Source organism: Lissotriton vulgaris, chromosome 2_1, assembly GCF_964263255.1.
Source record: "Lissotriton vulgaris chromosome 2_1, aLisVul1.2, whole genome shotgun sequence".
In the NCBI taxonomy this organism is placed as follows: domain Eukaryota; kingdom Metazoa; phylum Chordata; class Amphibia; order Caudata; family Salamandridae; genus Lissotriton; species Lissotriton vulgaris.
In genome coordinates, this window is record NC_141687.1 from 637,409,454 (window position 1) to 637,432,607 (window position 23,154).

Consider the following 23,154-nt stretch of genomic DNA (forward strand, 5'->3'; position numbering starts at 1 on the left):
TATTAATATAAATTGAACCATAGGTTTCCTAACAAAGCATTCACATGCATCACTGTGTTAACAAGCACTGGCGTTGCCAATAGGTTTCGCATTTGGAAAGTTGGAGCTATTGGTTTTGTAAATGACATTTTATATTTATATATCGTTATTGGCAATGTCAATAACAATATATAAATATAAAATGTCATTTACAAAACCAATAGCTCCAACTTTCCAAATGCGAAACCTATTGGCAACGCCAGTGCTTGTTTTTTAAATAATCACATTAATAGGTATCATAGAGTGTGTAGTGATGCAGTGCTTATATTCAATAACCAGTTTAGGCCGAGCTGTGGTGATATGTTATGTGCAAGGGAATTATTGGGAGGGGGCGGGAGTGTGTGCAGGAGGAATGGGACGACCTGAGAGGAGAGAGGCAAGATAACGGACAGTGCCCGACTGTTGTGCCCAATAATAACACGGAACTTGAAAAACGGGTTTGTGGGAAAGGAGGAAAAGTAGAAGGTTGGAAGGGAAAGGAAAATGCACCGGGGAGGTGAAAAAAGTAACAAAAGGGAAGGAAGCGAGGAGAGTGAGAGTACAAATAGAAGGGAAGGTGCACAGAGAAGGAAGGAGGTGAGGAAATGCAGTGGGAGTGAAGGAAATGGTGGGAGGAAGGAAGGAAACGGCGAAAGGCAGAGTCAAGCTAGGGATGTGAGAAAAGAGAACAAGGCGAAAAGTGAGAGGATAATCTAGAAATAACGAAACAACCCAAGACAGAGAGAAGGAAGGGGGCTGAGTAGAGTGGGGGAAAGGGCAAGAAGGGCTGGGGTGAAAGGCCAACGTGAGAGGGGGAAGAGAGGTAAGAGATGAGTGAAGAGAGAAAGTAGGGCTCGCAGAACAGAGGGTAAAGAGTTAGCAGGGTTAGCCTGTGTGCGAAAGCGCGATGAGCTTGGAGAGTGTATGCTGGCAAATGGCCGGAGGGAAGCCGGATGGGGGCGGGAGAGCCTGGTGGGGGGGCGGGAATGCGAGCGAGGGGAGGAGGCAGATTAGGGAGATGCGCAGTCTAGGTAGCATCAGTGGAAACCTAATTCACCACACACAGAAACAAGAGAAGACTCGATCCAATGGACAGGGGCCCTCAGTGTGCCAAGTTGTTAGCAGATGATACATGTGTACGCGAGTAACTCGTCAAAATAGGTCTTCAGCTCTAAACATTTACGGGTGTCAATGGGACAACGAAACCCATTATAGATAATACACAGATTCAAATAACCATCTAGTCAAGTTACAGTGAAACAAAGTAATGAAACGTGGAAAACACCTGTGTGCTGCTTGCTGGTGTGTTTCACAGACAACAGGCTTTTTATTTTGAACTATATACTTAGGTGTATTAATATATTTCCGCAGTCTGCCTGACATACTCACACTTACCAATGCACTATTTTTTATGACAGCAGTTTCCAAAAACGTCAACGTTATAAACTGATTTTGCACTGAGCACTGGTCTATTACGTCTCGGAGGAACATATCACCTTACGATAGACAACGGTATAAATTTTTAAAAACATACCGCAAACACACTGTGGCTACGCTGGACAAATAATGACCTTTCAAAACGAAGAGTTTGCTTTTCTATAGTCGCTCAGCACATTGAAGCTTGTAATACTCAAAAACTATTGAAAAAAACAATCAGATAACAGCAATACACAAAAGCAACAGCTTGCAAAACAGAAGTACATATAACCTGCACCAGCCACAGAATAAATGGTGTACCAAAAGTTTGGAAATAACTATTCTGGGATCATTAGCCAACAGCTAAGAGAGAAATAACCAGTGATATATCAGTAAATTGTTAAGGAATGATGTTGGGTGTTAGCACAGTGACCTGTCATCAGAGAACAGCGACGATAGAGGACACTGCAATGCAGACTTGCTCAGGCTGACGAGATAAACACAATAGCTTTAAAGAGGCAGCTGGACGATTAATCAAGACGTACTGAACAGAAAATAGTGACTACAAATAGAGGAAGGTGATGCCAGGGACAAGCGGCTATCGGAGGCTGAGATGGATGAAGCCAGGTTTTGCTGAGAACAGAAACATCTAAGAATGAATGCGGCATGGCGATTCTAGGGTTGTTGCAAGCGACTCAGTGATGTTTCAACACTAACTGTAAACAATGACCGGAAGGTACCCACGCGATCATATTAAACAATTTAAAACCCGTTCCAGAAAGGGGACAGCACAGTTCTTAACGTGAAGCCATTCCTGAGAGAGAAGCCTTCGTTAACTGCTGCAACTGAAAAATATAACCACTAACTTGCTAGAAGCAGCGAATTGGAGCCTTCTTAAACGGGAGATGCGCGGAGGGAAGCCGGATGGTGGCGGGAGAGCCTGGTGGGGGGGCGGTAATGCGAGATTGAGGGGAGGAGAAGTCGATGGGGGCGGGGTCAATCGAAAGCGAGGCTCTGATCTGACGCACAAGTGACTCTGCTCCAGCCCAGTAGGCTTTGGAACGCTAGATCTTTTGTCTATAGCCCTGCCTGGGTCAACGTGTTTGCATTGAAGGTGATAACAGCAGGAACTGGAGGGTGGAGATGGCACGTGGAGGAATGCATGCGCTCTGCCACGGGTCGTGTTGCGGCAGGCCTCGCGTTCCTTGCCACGGGTTTGGCACAACGAGCCTCACATGCCGGCGCCTCTACCTGCCCGACTGTGGCTGTTGGGCCCCCGGGCCATGGATTTGTCATCCTCTCCGGTTCTGCTGTTTGGGGGCGGTTGTTTGTTTAAAACCGGAGTTATTTCTACCTCGTTAGGTACCGTGGAAGGGTGTGGGCTCACTGAGGCACATGTGGACGGGGGAGGGTGGAGGACCATGGGCCCACGGAGGGATAGAGACATGGGTGGAAAAAGGAACAGAAGAAAAGGCGGAATGGATGGGAGGGTGAAATTGGGTAAAAGAAACAAAGAAAGATCCGACGAAATGTGGGGCTGATGTGAAAAAATTGGTAGAGACGGGTATCCGGAGAGAGAGAAATGCAGTGAGCCAGAAATAAAGAAAAGGAAAGATAAAGCGTGAAATAGTTAAGGAAGAAAGGCAAAGGAAGAAATGTGTCAGGAGAGGGGGGGATACAGAAAGAGAAAGAAAGTGAACAAGGCGCACAATGCCCTGTGACCGCAGCTCTGTACTAATGCTGACTTCAGCATTTTACAGCCATCGCGTAAGATGTTTTATGTGCGCGGAGGGAAGCCGGATGGGGGCGGGAGAGCCTGGGGCGGGAATGCGAGCGAGGGGAGGCAGGCGGATTAGGAGGGAAGCCGGTTGGGGGCGGGAGAGCCTGGTGGGGGGGCGTGAATGCGTGAGGAGAGGCAGGCAGATTAGGAGGGAAGCCGGATGGGGGCAGGAGAGCCTGGTGGGGGGGCGTGAATGCGAGCGAGGGGAGGCAGGCGGATTAGGGAGATGCGAGTGCGTGTGTGGTCACGTGACCCGCTTTTGTGGTCACGTGACCTCACATGCACTGTGAAGAAACCGCAGTGGTTTCACTAGTCGATCAAGCCCTTGAATTTTCGCCTATTCCATTTGCAAGCGAATGGTAATAGGCGAAACCTAAAAAGTGCTGGAACGATCCAGTGTGCAGGCAGACAAACACTGGATAGAGAAATGCCATTCTCAAAGTAGCACATGGTGGGAAGAGGCTGTACATTACAAGCAAGTAGTACTTGTTTTTAACCATAATATGCACAGGTACATGCTTATAGGTCTAACTGATCAATCAGGGTTTGTAAAGTGCGGCTACTCACCCGTGAGGGTCTCAAGGTGCTGGTGGCTGCTGGACCGTCTGAGTGCTGGGTTTCGGTTGAAGAGCCAGGTTTTGAGATCCTTCCTGAATTGGGTCAGAGACAGGGATTGTTTGAGGTGGAGAGGCAGGTTGTTCCAGGTATTGGCGGTGAGGTACGAGTAGGATCCTCCTCCAGTCTAGTCTTGTGGAAGCGAGATGGGGGCCAGGGCCAGCTGGGCGGAGTGGAGCGGAGGTGTCTGGTGGGTATGTGGAATGAGAGGCAGTTGTTCAGGTATGCTGGTCCTGCTTTGCGAGGGCTTTGTAGGCATGTGTGAGGAGCTTGAAAGTGATTCTTTTGGTGAATGGGAGCCAGTGGAGTTCTCAGAGGTGTACGGTGATATGGCTGCAGTAGTGGGATGTCGAGGACCAGTCTGGATGCAGAACGTTCTGTCGTTTCCTGAGGAGTTTCTGGGTGATGCCAGGCTGTACTCATGTTGCAGGCATCCTCAATATGAGTGAAAGGCTGTGCAGAAGCTCACTAGCTATGAGAAAAAACACTAGTGTCTACAGTGGTGTAGCAGAGATTCAAAGGGCTTTCATTCAACAAACTAAAATGTTAGCATTTCCCCCAATTGAGTAGTAAAAGACAGTCATAATTCAAGTGCAGTGAGTCCTTCACAACTCTGCGACTTGGTGCCACTGCACCTCCTGCTCTAAAGAGAGAAGCACCCTTGAATGGCCCAGTAACTGCACAAGCAAAAAGAGCTTTCTTGATGCACAAATTTAAAGGTAATTTAGGATCTGATGTGAGGAATTGTGGTCACAAATTATTGATACATCTCATCTTGATTCACAACTAGGAGGGGTCTACACTTTCATGTCCCCAAATAGCTCTGACTCTGAAAGGCCTTTCTGGATCACAAAAAAGGTTTAGTGAACATCAAAAAGCCATTTTGCAGTTGCAAACCCTGTGATTTTGAGTTTACCAGGGTTTGCAACCTCAAATTGGCTTTGTAAGAGGCCCAGAGTTATTGAAATAATGGCAATTTAATTTGGATATGCAAGGAATGCACTTTTATCTGGAATCCTTTCCTGGATCCTCATATCAGACACAATCATTGAGGGATTTCAAATGGCATCTGTCTTTTGAAGATCCTAGAGAAAGTAGCAATATGAAATCCTAAACGATATTCGCACAAATAACACACATAAAAGTGGCTAAAAACAAAACAATGCCTACAATTAGCTCGCCCAGAACATCCTCCTGTCTTGTACACTTCCAGCCCTGGGGGAACCTAACAAGCCTATGTCATACTGGTACTAAGTCTGTGAACCGTACTCTCTGCCTACCTTTGGATTCATAACCTCCTTTTGAATGGTCATACTCTTTAGAGATTCACCCAGCCCAATTACTAAGAACAACATTTCTTTATTTCACATGTTGAGTATGTTATTGAAACACAATAGACCCTACTTCCGTATTTAGAAGGTGGCCTGCTGTTTTGGCAGAATTACCAGTGGAAAAAGTGTTTCTGCTAGACATTACCACACAGTAACTTCAGTATCAGAAAATTTCTGGAGACATTGCAGGAATTACCACAAGATGCACAGTCTTGGCTCCCGCCTACTGGTATCACCGAATCTCCTAGTAATAGTATTTTCTGTTGCTGATTTGGCTGGTAGGATGGCTCAGTCAGGCGATCGCTAGCTTCTGACAAAAGGCAGACATGGAGACCACAAGTTTGAATACCGACAAGGCAGATTCAGCCATCCATCTTCAAGCCAACCTTCAGCCTCTGGCTCACAACATTGTTTGTTTGTCACATCATGGATCGGCACACAAGAATCTTTTGGTCTCACTTTCTTTCTGTTGGCTGTTTGAATGTATCCTTCCGCCTCTATGAGGGACAATTTTATATCCGAAAAGTACACTCTCTCACCGCACATTTAATTCTTTACCTTATACATGCAATGTATATGCAAAGAAAACCATTAAAAAATCTATAGTCGTTGGTTTTCTGTCTGGCTTCTTTGGAAATGGGGTTGGTGCACGCCCTGTCTCCCTTAAGCCCCACCCACCGGTCATCTGTTTCTCATCATGCGTGCGTTGTGTCCTTGCCTCACGCTCAAGCCCCCTTTCTCTGAGAGGCTTCCGTCATGTACCACCACCGCAAACCGGTGCTTGTTTTCTCTCCCAGTGAAAATATAATAAACTTTCGCTCTTACAATGAAAGCATAGGTTCCGGTTGTAAAATAACCAAGCTTGTTTGGAATGCGGTATGAACCAGTTCTCGTGGTCCACGCTGCCCCTGCAGAGCTGCCCGCGCACACACGGATTATAATCTTATTTTCAGTATAGAAACAAAGCTTCCTGGGCGGAACACACTTTGGACTACCCTTTCCTTGTGTGTGTGGGTGGGAGCAGGTTACACATCAGTTCTTAAGGTTCAGAAAAAATATGGAATGTTTTCCGGAAGCTGGGAGAGCGCGAACAAACAAAAATAGGCATTGCATGAAACATATACATCAGCACCCCTTTTCCTAACTCCTCAAAAGCAAAACACATCACACACCAGCACAACAAGATCTTCAAAGCGCAACACCTCATAATACTTACCATCACAAAATACAAACATATACCCACCTTTCAAACCACACAAAGGAACTCACTCCAATGCCAAGCTTTCACTCTTCCACCACACCTAACAAAGATACAGCAATGCAGCACCTTTCTTCTAACCGCCCCTCATCCATTGGACAATTTAGAACATTAATATATGGCCCACATGCTGCACTACCTCCCCTGACTCATACACCTTCCGCCTTAAGCACACACAAAAAATATAAGCAACATGCCACACCTCACAACTTTGCTTCCCATATCTACTTCACAACAATGTTACACCACAAAAGCAACACAAAACTCCAACTCACTCTCAAACACCATCTCCAACTCATACACACGCAGACCCATCAAATGCCTTCTTAGCATGCTGGATGAGCAACACGATACAGAACAGCTACACGATTGCTATCCTATTACAGCTAATACCAGCACTAAAAAAATGCCTGCTACAAACCCACACAATACTGATCACTCTTCTACAAAACAAAATCCCCCTATCACCAAAAGCCACTCACTAAACTGTCTACTAATAAATGCTGATCCCTCTCTAAAAAAAGCATCACATCTATGACCTTCTCACCGATGCAAAACCAGACATACTATTCATAACGGAATAATGGTTGGGAGAGGATATGGCTCCAGTCCTGCATGAAGCCATTCCTCTAGGCTACCAAATAATCACCCAAAATCGTATAGTCAAAAAAAGAGGTGGTCTAGCTGTTGTATTCAGGCAAACAATACATATCACTAAAATTGACAACATTTACATAAAGAATTGTGAGGTTCTTCTAACAAGATGCAATCCTACACTGTCTTCCTCCTATACAGACCTGCATCTAGCAAGGCAACATTCCCAGAAGCACTTCTAGTCTCAATCCCATCCAAAAACAATAATCACCGGCCTAGATGCATTGAACCTGCATCAGATTGAACACAGTCCAACACACACCGCTGGACATATCCTAGATATAATTTTTGCTAATACTAAACTAGTTACCTTTCAAACTATAACTCCAGTCACAATGTCAGACCACCACTTACTTGCTTTCCAACATAAAACAATGCTAAGCGACTCACCTAAAACTACCTTACATCCATCCACCTATCAGCCGTGGAACAAACTCAATTTGGAACACTTGGAAACACAACTAACATCCAGTACAAATTTGGAAACCATAAATTCTGTTCAAAATCTATATGAGTGGTTACAGGAAACTTTTGACATCCTGATACCACTCAAAACTACACAACAGAACAAAAGAAAAAAAGCACCTTGAAGAAACATAGAAATAAAAGACATAAAACAACAAATTAGATAGCTGCAACGTACCTGGCTCAAAACAAACGCCAAAGAAGACAAACTTTACCTACAGAAAATTAACAGATTATACAAGTCGGCTATCAAAAAAGCTAAGAAAAGGTACTATTCAGACAGAATTCAAAACGCTAAATGTGCAAATAAAGAATTGTATAAAATACTCAATGAATTTCGCAAACCAAATTGCCTAGAAGGAACTCATCCTGTTACTCAAGATTTTACGAACAAATTGGCAAAACATTACACGGATAAAGCAGACACGTTGGACTCGTACTTAAAACAGAAAGAAAGCACCAGCACTAACCCTTGTACAAAACAACAATCCAAGAATGTTCTAATCAGGCCTCTCCGTTCCTTCCAACACATCTCACACAATGAATTTATGGACCTGGTCAAAGCAAGCAGGCCTGCCGGTAGCCCTTCTGATCCCGGTCCGCCACAAACTTTCAAGACAATTGATTTAACAACCTCTGCTGCCACTCCAGTAGGAAGAATCATCAACGATTCCTTAACTACTGGAATATTTCCAGAAGAACTCAAAAAGTCATACATACGCCCTTAACTGAAGAAAACAAACTTGGACCAGCTGAACCCTGATAACTAGAGGCCCATTGCAAATGGACCTTACCTGGGCAAACTGATGGAAAGAGCAGTGTTCACCCAGATGTCACAATTCATTGAAGAGATTGACATACTTTCAGACTTCCAAACAGGATTCCGTCCGGGAAGAGGCACTGAATCTGCCCCCCTTGCCATCTGGAATGACCTAAAGAATACAGTTGACCGCAACAGGGTTGGTGCGCTACTTCTCTTGGACCTCTCAGCTGCCTTTGACACGATTGACCATAACACTCTGAAACAAAGACTTTATGAAGCCGGCATAGAGGGAACTGCTCTAGACTGGATCTCATCCTACCTTCGAAACGGAACTAATGTCATTCATACCCCACCTTTCTCGTCCAAACCATACTCCACAAAAGCAGGGCTATCATCTCGCCCAGGCTTTTCAACATCTACATGAAGTCATAACCAGTACTGATCAATAAATTTCACCTCACGTGCTATAACTAAGCAGATGACACGCAAATACTCCTTCAACTGGAATGCCCCCAAAGACATTGAAAAATCACCAATTTTCAGCTGTCTCAGAGCCGTAGATCAGTGGATGACTTGGATGACTCAAATTGAATGCTTCAAAAACTGAAATACTCATGTGTGGCGATTGTAAACATTACAACTCGCTTGCCGCATGGCCTGATGAACTGGGATCACTAGATAAAGTATCGAAAGAAGTAAGAAACCTCGGAATGACCAGGGACTCCAAGCTGTCGATGAATGCCCATGTGGATTGAGGTACTGGGTTTTCTCGGAACCAATACTAATACAAGAACCCAGCGGTGTCAGGGCAACACCCAAAGACCCCGGATTCCCCTGTCTTGGCAAACAGAGACACAGGATACTTCTTGATGACGTCAAAGACCAAAGTTTAATGGTTGCAACCAGGGACAGAGGTCTACGAAGTACACATGGGTAGTTCGAAAGAGACTGCACCATCTCAATAAACAAAACTCAGTCTTTTATGCCGAAAATTACGCTTCTGGCAACATTACAATTTACATTCGGTGCATACAAAACTAACCAATGAGCAAGTAGCATTTCAAAAAGTAGCGAATCACGACAGTCAAAGTTAATCCCACTTTCCGTTGCCCAGCCCACCACAAACCATCGCACATATGCTATTTTCCTGTTCGATCAGGCTGGACAAACCCATCATAAAACCTTCAACCCAGATCGATGAACATGTTTTAAAGGAAAGGCAGAAACAGATGGAAAGGAGATAGAGGAGTGGGAACGGTGGCCATAAAATCACGGCACGTCCTGCTCTTTGATCTTTATCAGTGCAGCTGCTAACCAAGGAACTGGCTCAGCAGGATTCGCCCAAGGCAAGGAGTCAGTTCGTCCAGGTCAACCAAAAGTCAGCTAAGGCGTACGTGTCAAGGACTCATTCGGCCACAATCATAGAGCCTATGTTAGGGCAACCATACAAGATGGCTGCCGTTTTACAAAATGGAACCCGAGGGTTCAAACTAAATCCTCAAATGCAGAGTGTTCTCCTATATCGATTCATACGAAAACACTCAGACACATTAAACTCGTCATTTGCAGTCTGCTGACACCAAGATCGTCCATTTCCGACAATCTTTATAAATCGGGTTTCGGAACTATCAAACCCAATTCGGAACCACGGAACCACAGGCCCTCCTTTTGCCCTATCATAGGCAATAAACCCAAACCCATTTTAATCTGAATCTGGATCTATATTCATCAGGTCATCGATATGCTTCTGTAGCATCATCTTATTGCTATGGATCTCTCTTCGGACAGGCTTCCGTACGCACATTGTAGCACAAAGGCCACAAAGAGCCGGAGCGCACTGCACACAAAGACAGTACACAAACAGAATCGCCAAAACCATTCCAATCACCATCAAAATCTTCCAACCCCAAGTGGATATCAATCCCCATAACCATCCCATCAGAGACCAATCCCCTTTGTCCAGGTGGACAGAATCGGAGATTTTATGCAATTTGGAAATGGCCTGGAAGACTGACGGAGCATTATACGGAATAAAAATGCAGCAGCTCGGATGAATCATTCTACAAACTCCCCCTCGATCTGCTAGAATAACGTCCAGGGCAACTCTATTTTGAAGTGTCATAAGTCTATCTGACTGGAGCTCAGCAGTCAAGTTACCAAGGGCACCGGCAGTCTCAACTATAGTGGACTCAACCACTCTCGTAAGCTGACGAATATTCCTACTGTTAGCCATCGGTCCCCAAAACGGCAGAAAACCCTTGAAGAAATCACCCAATTCTTGTCCTGCAGTGTCTTCTTGACTAAAGACACCTCTTGTAATTCTCATCTTGTGATAATCTGCCGCAGCTGTAAAAGTGGGGGGTAACAGAAAGGAAACAAAACATGTGCCCGAAAAGTCATGGGGCAACCATGTATATGCTTTGTCATAGCAGACAAAATAAGTACCCTTGGCAGCTAAAAACGCAGGGGAAGACTGAGACGGAAACACGTAAGTCTCAGTGCGGACGCTCTTCCCTAACTGAGCTTTCGGATTCTTACCGTTGCCATTCAGACAATAGTAACCCTTGTGAGGCACTATCCAGATCGGTAGAGGACTTTTCGAACGCTGGTTAATACTCAGACTTACTCCATATCCACTTACGCTCCAACCACTATATGGTTGTCTCTAGTCTTGCGGAATAGTCTCTACTGCATTAGTCCCTTGAATCATATCGACTATGCCTCTAGCTATAGGGCTATTCTTCGGATTATCTCTTGGTGAGCGTAAGGGGTCAACACTGTGGGCATATATGAACATGGTTCTGTAAGCTCGAATCGAACCATTTAAACTAAAGGGCAAAACTAAATAAGGAATTCCCTTGTCGGCTGTATGAGGCATTAAACCACAAATCTGACTGCCTGTAGCTGCACGGACGGCGCTCTGGATGGTTTTTTCACTGAGTGGTTCTCCGGTTGAAGGTTTAGCAGGGGAACAGAGTGACTGAAGGTTGCCCACCTCATTAGCTGAAGGTGTAGGAAACACCCTCGTGTATGTCTCTACATACACCTCTGGAGTCATAACGTTTTGGACCTAGAACCGTTTTCTGTTGAGGAGAACCCGATCCGTGCGTCACTGAAGAGGAGGTTGGCTGCACCCCTTAGGGTGTGTCCCCCGTTTGTAGTGTGGGTGTGACACCGTGAATCTTCAAAATGAGAGACAGGGGCGTCCCCACGAGAAGACAGTCTAGGACTGTGTTTCACACCTAATACATGGACGCTAGGGTGAATGTTCCATTTTCAAAGAAACAAATTTATAAAGCATGCCAATAATACGGCGGGAAAGGTAAAGTTACAGTGATTTATACTCTATTACTATCCGTGTATGTTTAGAAGAACTATGTATATTTACTGTTATATTTTATTATATCCCTGAAGATGCCAAATCTTATAGGAGAAAGACTGTTGCCTCACCGTATAATCAATTCATACACCCACATTAAGAACGACAGTTTTTTTGTGATTCACACAATGGACACAAGACTTAGTTTTTAAAAAGGATATACAAAAAACATTGTTTAAAACAGAAAGTTTACCACACCATGAGTTACTCTGTTGCACATTTATTATACATACAAATTTTAAAATTTCATCATTACAAAGTATACAATTATTTAAGAAAACAACGTTAGTACATTTGCATAAAAAACATTTAAAAACAAAGAATCACAGGTCAACGCGGCGTTTCGGTTTCTTGTATGTCTACCTTCTTCAGGACAGATTCTTAAAACAAGTGGAGTGAATTCCCCCACCAGACAGTACTTTCTGTTCAGAACCTTGTTGCCATCTGGTTTTTGGGCTTATTTTCGGTTTCTGTTTGGTATATTACCTCTTGTATTCACACTTTGTATGCTTGGACTACCAGGAGGAGCCACCGTATTTTCCGTTATGGGTTTCTTCAATGGCCTATTAATAACATGCTGCTTGTTGCAGTTCCTTGGGTGTTCTGATTTCAGGGCACCTCGTTGTGGATACCAGAGTTCGTGCTTTTAATCTGCAATCGGCCTCCCTGCTCCTGGGTCCTGGTAGTCTTTCACAGCGTCCCTTCGCCGGTCTGCTACAATCCGTCAGATTTACTATCCCCCCAGTCCCCTATTAGTCTGTGCGGGGTCCTCCTTTACTTTTAAAACTAAAGGGGTGACACCGTGAGCCATTTAAAGTACCCTTGTCCTGATGAAGCCACAAGATACTGTTGGCGGAAACGCGACCACGACTGCGTCGACATCTGATTAAGGAGTCCGACTATACTGTATATACTTTGTAAATATTACCAAGAGCTTTGTACAAACACTATATTGTTTTTTTAGGAGAAATTATAACTTTTGCGCTATAAGGACTACCTTGGTTGTGATACTCCACCCAAATTGAGGAGTGGGTATTTATAGAAAATTGATTGTGCTCTTCTCTTTTTTCTTTTTGTTGAGGGTACACACTGTTGTATATATAATGTATATATTGCATTGATAGGTTTTGTTGTTGTTTTTTATACACTGTACACTTGTTGACCTCCTTGTCTTTTGACTTCGAATACTGTCCTTTTCAATTCATATCATTTAATGATAACAGAAACTACTGTATAAAACAGGATAATAAATTGTATCTTGTTTTGAAATAGTATATATGTCATTGATTCCTCAGTACCTTTTCTTCTACTTTTTCATCTTTTGATGCTCCTTGCCCAGGTATGCGAAGGTAATTTGGGCAGAACCCCTGTTCATTACATAGTAGTTAAACCACAAATCCAGCAGTTCGTTGTATTAATCACTAACTGGTGCTGATGTATAAGCTGTATGAAGGAATTATTAGCGAACTCCTTACGTCTGACTACCTCATATTCAGGCAAAGGGTGAAAAGAATGAGAGGAAATAGTAGGTGAAGGTGTAGATTGCACAGTGGAATTAGACGTCTCTTTAAAAACAAATGCTACGTAACCAATTATAAAAATTACGATACTCAGTAGTAAAAGTATACACAATATCAAAAAACATTTCTTCAACATTATTTTACAAATGCGTTTTCTAAAAGTCAGTGTCTGCACAGGTCTCTCCATCTCAAAGAAATCCATCCTCAACTAAAGTTGCTGCCCGCGGTGGTTGGTTGATTCTGCTTGAGAGGCCTCCGCTAAACCCAGGAAGACGGCCTCGGACTAACGGAACCCAAGACCTAGTGTCTCAGGCTTGCACTCCCAAGACTGGTAGCAACCGCGACCCTAGCAGCAAGAACCGGATGGCAGTTCAGAAAAACAAAAATACGTAGATCCTTGGTGGAGAGTTAGCCTGCAAACATAAAAAAAAAAATCAACTTTATTCACTTTATTTGTCCTTAATTCTCGATCTCAAATTGTATCTGTCTCTTCCAGGTAGTTCGTGATCGGTAAACAACAGCTGAGGATCAGTAGTGTCCAACCGCTTCGCAGGAGGTATTGCTTCTTGCAAAAGCCGATCACTCTCCAGTTCTGAATTAGTACCAATCAGACGAGCATCACTGAACGTGACGAACTTCAGGACAGTTTCAGTTTCTGAATCTGCAAGACCATCTTGAACCCACTTATCGTATGGTAAAGGTATTGGTGCCTTCTTCGTATGACACCCATGTATCCAGTGTTTTTTACCACGAACTCGCACCGCAGATCTCGTTGACAAGAGGACCTGATAAGGTCCAGTCCAGCGGGGCTGAGTATTCTTCGTTCTTTGGAAGTTCCTGATGAACACCCAGGAACCAGGTTCAATCACGTGTCCTGGATCATTTGTAGCTTGTGGAAGAGAATCGTGAACCTGTTGGCGTAAAACACTCATTTTAGTTGTCAGTTCACGCAAGTAATCAAGCAAAACAGGGTACTCAAGGTCGCTAAAGCTCGTTGGTCTTGGTACGTCCCAAATATTCGCCGGGCGACCAAACACAACCTCATACGGACTCAAACCCATTCGCGAGTGCATAGTCATTCGGGTGGACAAAAGCGCTAAAGGCAAAGCGTCTGGCCATTGTAAACCAGTGCTCTCTTGAATTTTGCCCAACTTTAGCTTCAGAGTGCCATTGTAGCACTCGACTAAACCAGCTGATTGGGGATGATTTGCAGCATGAAATTTCTGCCTAATCCCAAGACCTTCACACACTCTCTTCATCACTCGTCCCACAAACTCACTTCCGTTATCACTCCAAACGATTCTCGGTAAACCAAACCTAGGGAAGAATTCCTTTATTAAAACTTTGGCAGTGGACAAGGCAGTATTGTCCTTAAGGGGGTAAGCTTCTACCCATCTAGAAAAAGAGCGAACAACCACCAACACATACTTTAAGTTGTTGCATCTTTCCATATGGATAAAATCTAGCTGCAATGCCTCAAACGGATACGTAGGAGGAGCAAAATGACCAGCTGGTGTTGGAGTTCCCTTACCAGGATTATGCATCAAACACACCATACAATTCTTAACCAAGTTCTCTGCACATTTGGGTATTCCTGCATTCTGCCAAACCGAAGCCAACAACTTACAAATCCCTTTCACACTAATGTGCGCTAATCCATGTGCCATTGTAACAACTGGAAGCACATACGCATTCGGTAGCAACCATCTTCGATGTTCGGACAAATCAGTCCAACAACCACTCGCATCCAATCTACCCTTATTCTCTCTCCATTCATCCAACTCTTTCTCCGAAGCCTCACTCTGAATAATCTTCACACTCTCAATGGTGTCTTCGCACATGCCTACTTCTGGAACCCATCTTGCTGGAGCCGCAACATACATTCGACTCGTTACATTTCTAGCAGTTTCTTTTGCAACCTCATCTGCAAACGCATTACCACGACCAACATCATCTGTAATTTTCTTATGGCGCTACACTTCACAATCGCTATTTGCAAAGGTAGCGTAAGAGATTCAAGAAGTTCATTCACCAGTTGCCCATGCTGGATTTTTGTCCCATGCGATGTCAAAAATCCACGTTCACGCCACAATCGTCCAAAACTATGGACCACTCCAAACGCATACTGACTATCGGTATACACATTCACTCTTTTCCCTTTCGCTAACACACATGCTCTCGTAAGTGCTATTAACTCTGCCGCTTGAGCAGAATTATGAGGAATTCGAGCAGCTTCGACAACTGTATGTAAAGTCGTCACGGCATATCCTGCAGTAGTATCACCATTTGGTAATTTAAAACACGAGCCGTCAACCCACAAGGCATCATTGCAATCAGGGAGAGGAGTATCTTTCAGATCAATCCTCCCTTTGGTCTCTTCTTCAGTTCTCAAAAAACAATTGTGTTGCTCTTCACTATCATCGTCTGTCTCAAGCGAAATTGGCAACAACGTAGCCGGATTAAGGGTATTGCACCTCTTGATGTGCACATGGCTTGCCAACAACGTAAGCTCATACCCTGACAACCGAGCACTAGTCAAGTGCTGTGTCTTCGTCCGATTCAACAAAGTATCCACTGCATGTGGAACCATAACCACTAGTGTATTATCCATGACCAAACCAGCAGATTGTCGAATCGAAACAGCCGCTGCTGCAGTTGCTCTCAAGCAACTTGGCAACGCTCTGGCTACAGGATATCAAGTCGACGAAAAGTACGCACATGGGCGTTGCTTCTTGCCAAATTGTTGAGTCAAAACCGACAATGCACATCCCTCTCTCTCGTGAACATACAATGTGAAAGGCTTGCTATAGTCGGGAGTACCCAACACAGGAGCCGAACACAATGCATCACGTAATTCAGAAAAGCTCTTTTGACATTCGTCGGTCCAAGGAATAGGATTTGGAGTATCCTTAACCGTAAGGGCTATCAAAGGTTTCGCTAAAAGAGAAAAATTTGGGATCCACTGTCTACAGTACGACGTGATACCCAAAAACGCACGTACTTCTCTCTGTGTCGTAGGGACACTCATTTTCGCAATGGTCTGAATTCTCTCTGGGGTCAATTTCCTTCCCTCCTTCGATAAGAGGTGACCTAGATAGGTAACTTCTTGGCGACAGAATTGTAGTTTGGAAAGAGAGACTTTGTGATGGCATTTAGACAAATGAGACAACAAGGACACAGTGGCATCCTTACATAGGTCTTCAGTATCGGCAGCGACTAACGAATCATCTACATACTGGATAAGGGCCGCAACTTCAGGTAAGGCCAACAAGTCAAGTTGTGTCTTCAGAGCTTGACTGTAGATTGATGGACTCTCGCAATAACCTTGAGGAGCGCGCTTGAAGCGGAAACTTCGTCCTCCTAAAGAGAATCCAAAGATATCTCTACTCTCTATGGCAATCGGGATGCTGAAGAAGGCATTCTTCAAATCAATCACCGAAAACCAGGTAGCAGAAGCCGGAATCAATGTCAGTAATGCAGTAATATCAGGTACAACAGGGAATTGCGGAACAACGATCTTATTCACCTCATGGAGATCGATAACAAACCTATATACAGGAGGCTGTGAAGAATCTGTTCTCTTTAGAACAGGCAAAACCGGACTATTACACACGTTACCTCGAGTCTCTTCAAGGACACCTTTATCAATCAAATCATAAATGATCGCTAAAAGTGCTCGTTCACCATTGCTTGAAATACGATATTGCGGAATGCGTGGTAACTGAACATTCGCCTTCAACGTCACAACATATGGAGGAATGTCTAACAGGCCCACATCATTTGGACCCGTAGCCCACAAGGAATCTGGTAGCAAGGACAATTCCAATGGAAGACAATCTTTCGACACATATATCTGAGAAATCACATTCTCACCTAAAGTAAGTTGTACTCCAGACGGTGAACAATACAAAGTCGCATACAATCTCTTCAACAAGTCAAGGCCTAGTAAGTTCTCATTACAACCTGTAGTCAAAAGAAGGGGTGCTTCAAACCTACGAGGACCAACAGAAAGAGGCAATGGAACAGAAATCGGATTCATAACGGGGGCGCCAGAAAAACCTATAGAAACATTATTTAAGCCAGACAAAGGTGCGCCAGGGAGTTTTGAATGCATAATAGAACTCTTCGTAGCACCAGTGTCTAGCAGAAAAGGCTCTGACACACCTGATGCACTCACTTCCACGTAAGGTCCACTCTGATCTACCGGAACTGAAACAACTCCCTCTCTTTGTCCATGGCTGTCCTAATAATCATTACCTTGCTCTCCATCGCCTTCAACATAGTAATCATCTACGTAGTACTGTGTAGATTTACCGGAAGAAGACTGTTGTTGATCAAAACTATTCATTGAATTCTGTGGAGGCAAAGGGCGCGCATTTTGTCCGTGACCTCTACCACGAGGCACTTGTTGAGCACCTCGACCTCTAACGCAAGGAGCACTATTTGCTCGTTGCAACAAAACCGGACAACTATTCTTGTAATGACCCTCTTCTCTACAATATGCACACTGATTAGGACCATAGGGAATACGCTGCTGTTGAGGAGTCTCGTCTCTTTGAGAGTTCCTCGAAAACTGTTGAGGCTGCTGGTAGTCGAGCTGATTATTAACACGGGGTGGATAAGCTTGTTGTAGAAGAACTTTCGTCTTCAATTCCTTAGTCTTCTTATCCGCTCTCTCTAACTCATCCTTACGCCTATTCTCGTAGTACTGAGTCGTAGCAAGAATCTGCGCTGAAGTAGAAACGGGCCAAGAACTCTCAGAATCCTTCAACTTAGTACACAACTCGGGAAAAAGATTGTGCCCAAACTTATCAACCTACAATCTCTGGCCACCTTCGGTAGCCATATCCTGACCTCTATGATCAACGAACGTTTCCTCGAAACGCGAGAAAAAGTCTGAAACAGACTCTTCTTTCTTCTGCTTACAAGCTGACAATTTGTCCCTATTAACACGGACTTCAGGCATTAAAGTCTTCATGAAAGTAATAATCCTACCAGGAAGTTCAGTAATAGTATCTTCAGGCTTAGCACCTCCAACTTGTCTATCATTCGCCGCAGCGAGATTCGCCCACGAATCGCCCAATTCAAGATCATGATCTGTATGACGAATGACGTTCCAAATGGACTGTGGAACAATGTTCCCAAAAAGCATATCTATATCCGCCAAATTCATGACACCCGAACTCACAGTTTGTGCAAGTTCTTTATAATATCCCGCCGGATTCTTTAGCGGATCTGGTAACGTCTGTTTAAGCGCTAAAACTTCCGCTCGTTTCCACGGCACATGTACCCACACACGTTGGAAATGGGCTTGATCTGGTGGAACAGCAGCAGCATCAGCAGGTCTCCATACTGGAGGAACCTCTCGCATCGGATATTGACGCGCTTGTCTCCTAACTGACGAATCTGGCTCAAACAACCGTTCAATAGGAACATCGCTTCGCAGTAACACTGATACCGCTTTCTCAACATCAGATAGACTCACAATCGTTCCTTTGGCAAATTCCGAACGCAATCGGGATAATTCTACAGGAACTCTACCCACTTCATCCATCCATTGTTCATGGAGGAATGCACACATAAGTTCAAAAACGTAACGCTGCTTTGGTGCTTCCCATTGTCGGAAGACATCCATAATACCTTCCAGATCATACTGGGACTTATACGTCACCCATCTATGTGTCATGTGGTCTAGAACCACTCGTTCATTTGTATCGGGCAGTTGACTACGCAATTGTCTACGCTCATTCATAGGAGACATACCCATTTGTCCCAAGATAGGAGTTAGGAAATTAGAAAAGGCAGCGGTCATCCGCTGTCTAGGAGAAGGAACAGTCGGAAGGACAAGAGGAGACGAAGCAGTAGTAGTCTGATCCATAGTCGGAACAGGCATAGAAACAGCAGTAGTAGCAGAAGGCAAAGAAGGCAACCCTTGAGAAGGCTGCGCATTAGGAACAGCAACCAACGGAAGAGCTGGCTGTAAAGGAATAACAGGAGGCAAAGCAATAGAAGCTTGCACGGCCACAACAGGCTGTGGTGGAGCTGTAGCATTCTGCACATAGGGTGGTGGAGAATTGAGCAAATGCGACATCAAAGGGTCTTTCACAAGATCCTTTTCATCTTTCTGCTCTTTAGCCGGCAAAACTGGGTAGCATCTGTCTACTGCTAACTTCCTCACTCTAAGCATCTGCTCACTATCTCTTTCTTCTTCATCATTTTTGTATGAAACGGCGGCTTGCACCATTGACATACCCTTCCTATTCTTCTTCGCTAACTTAATTTCTTTCTGTTTGGCTTCTTTGCGCCAAATGCGGAAAGAGTCAAACATCGCCGGCCGGGCTTTCTTCTTGAACAACTTCACTTCAAGATTGTCTAAGACTTCTGTCTCAAAACTACCATAACGGGGCCACTGTAGGACACCGTCATTCTTCGTGTATTTTATCCAAACCTCATTATAGCTAATTGGACCTACTCCATGCTTCACGTACAACTCGTATGTAGGAGTTCCGATCGGAGGAACCGGACACGAATCCTCTAACCGGGAATCTCTCATAGTACCACAACTAAACAAATTCCTAAGACTGCTAAAACCAGGCATCTTGCTCACTAGTCTAGCTTCAAACAACAAGGGTAATCTAAAATCGATAAGCTCGTGAATACACGGATCCCTTGGCTTTGGGGCCTGCAGGTACCAAATCAAAGCTATCCACTAAAGGATACAAAACAAACTAAGGACTAAGAACTAGGAGACGCTCCCTTTATACTTAACTGAATTGTCGATGGCGTTACCAGAAGACCCGTCTATCGTCTCGCTCCACAAACGTCTAAGGCTCCAAAACAGGGTGACAGTCAGGGCAGCAGTCCTTCGTAGCCGTCGGGACGCGGGAAGCCTCGCAGCAAAGACCTTCAGAACCACGTTGACATACACGGGTCGCTGAAGTGGCTGGCCAACCTCTGGAATTTTCTCACGACGCTCCTCACGAACCTCTGGCTTGGACCGGTACCGCTGAAGTCGGCCCACGTTGGGCGCCAAATGAGGTACTGGGTTTTCTCGGAACCAATACTAATACAAGAACCCAGCGGTGTCAGGGCAACACCCAAAGACCCCGGATTCCCCTGTCTTGGCAAACAGAGACACGGGATACTTCTTGATGACGTCAAAGACCAAAGTTTAATGGTTGCAACCAGGGACAGAGGTCTACGAAGTACACACGGGTAGTTCGAAAGAGACTGCACCATCTCAATGAACGAAACTCGGTCTTTTATGCCGAAAATTACGCTTCTGGCAACATCACAATTTACATTCGGTGCATACAAAACTAACCAATGAGCAAGTAGCATTTCAAAAAGTAGCGAATCACGACAGTCAAAGTTAATCCCACTTTCCGTTGTCCAGCCCACCACAAACGATCGCACATATGCTATTTTCCTGTTCGATCAGGCCGGACAAACCCATCATAAAATCTTCAACCCAGATCGATGAACATGTTTTAAAGGAAAGGCAGAAACAGATGGAAAGGAGATAGAGGAGTGGGAACGGTGGCCATAAAATCACGGCACGTCCTGCTCTTTGATCTTTATCAGTGCAGCTGCTAACCAAGGAACTGGCTCAGCAGGATTCGCCCCAGGCAAGGAGTCAGTTCGGACAGGTCAACCAAAAGTCAGCTAAGGCGTACGTGTCAAGGACTCATTCGGCCACAATCATAGAGCCTATGTTAGGGCAACCATACAAGATCGCTGCCGTTTTACAAAATGGAACCAGAGGGTTCAAACTAAATCCTCAAATGCAGAGTGTTCTCCTATATCGATTCATACGAAAACACTCAGACACGTTAAACTCGTCATTTGCGGTCTGCTGACACCAAGATCGTCCATTTCCGACAATCTTTATAAATCGGGTTTCGGAACTATCGAACCCAATTCGGAACCACGGAACCACAGGTTAAACTAGCAAGATCAAGCTTTGCTACTATAAAAACGCTGTGACGAATTTTCCCTCATTTGGGAATTCCACACAAGGTCCAAGCTACCATCTCCCTTATTCTGTCCAAACTCAATTACGCCAATAGCCTCTACCACTGATCACCTTTAATGACCATGAAAAGACTACAACGGATTTCAGAACTCGGCTGCCATACTACTCTTGCATATCAAACCGCGAGACCACATCCCCCCGCCTTGAAAGCCCTGCTTTGGTTACCGGTTGCCAGAAGATCCACGTTCAAGCTGCTTTGTATCACCCACAAAGCAATACATGGAATAAGACCACTTTTCATCAGAAATAAAATCACGAAACACATTCAACAAAGGAACCTCCGCTCTAAAGGAGCATCTCGCCTTAAAATCCCACCATACAAGAAAAAAACCATGGGTGGAACATCCTTCTCTGTTCAAGCAGCCACACTATGGAACTCTTTACCCCCAACATAAGGTCCACCGACAACCACCTTATCTTCAGAAAACTCTTTCCCACATAAGCACCATACGCAAACAGAAATTTACAGCATATCCCTCTGTATATAAGCATTTGTGTACACTATGGATATGTACCTATCTTTGTGTATTACTTTGTATAAACATGTAAAATAATATTATGTTGTTAAGAGAAAAAATAAATAATAAATGAAAATCATCTTTGGTCTACATGTACATACTTCCATGTACTTGGATCTGTGTGTCTGTTACTTTTCTCCTGAAAAAGCATATCCAATGCACTACCCTATTTCACATCCTGTGACTATATCAATATCTTAATCTACATATACTTACCTCCTTTATGTATCTATATACTTTCAATGCACTCATGGACTTATCACTTTCTTCTAATTTAGCATTCCCAATGCACTATCCTATTTCTCAGCCTATACTTCACTCAATATATCTTCTAGCCCAACCTTCTGACTCATCTCAAACTTCTTTCCACTACTCCTTCCAATGCACTACCCTATCTCTCATCCTATACATCTATCGATACATCTTCAACATCCACTCTCCCATTTATCCCAAACCCCATACCACTACTATGATCGCCAACATAACCCTTTCTAGACTCTCTCCTACTCTACCCCTCCTTGCATCATCTGACACCTCTTTTTACTATACCAATCCCCTAAAACAAACCTTTCTAAACTCTTCCATCTGACTCCTCCCATCCAAAACTCATTTTTACTCGCCCAAAAGCCTCCTCCTACTGCTCAGACCTAAAAAAAAAAAACTTCACACTTCTATCCCTCCACTATCCTTTTCAATCAAAATTAACAGACTAACATGTTCACTACTCAAATTCCATATTCAACTATACTAATATACTACCCAAATAACTGAATAACATATCCACTACTCAAATTACTTCATATTTATACTATACTAATTTCCAACACTAATCCTTTATGGGTTCCGGAGTGGCATGCTACTCGCCAGAGGAGCGCTTCAACACCCATCAGGGGTAGCACGTGCTATATGAATGCAAATCTTTCTTTCCCTTTTATCCCTCTGCTATCCTTCTCACTCCAAGTAACTGACTAATATCCACCACTAAAATTACTTCATATTTCACCATATTAATTCAGCACTAATCCTTTATAGGCTTCCTGAATAGCTTGCATCAACAAGCGCTATATAAATACAAACCTTTGTCCTCCTCTATCCTTCTGCTATCATTCCAAATCCAAATAACTGACTAACCTATCCACCACTTAAAATGTACTTGCATGTTTGACCATACTAATTCAACACTAAGGGCCCGATGTAGGTAAACGCGATTTTCCGATTTCAAAATACCGAGGCGGGCCGAATCGGTATTCTGAAATCGGAAAACGAGATGTAGGGGAAAAAAACCGAATGAATACCGATTCGGTCGGCATCGGTAATGAGATTCGGTACGTTCCGATTCTGCTCGGTCCGAATCGGAAAGTACCGAATCGGCCAACAACGATTCGGAAATCACCGAATCGGC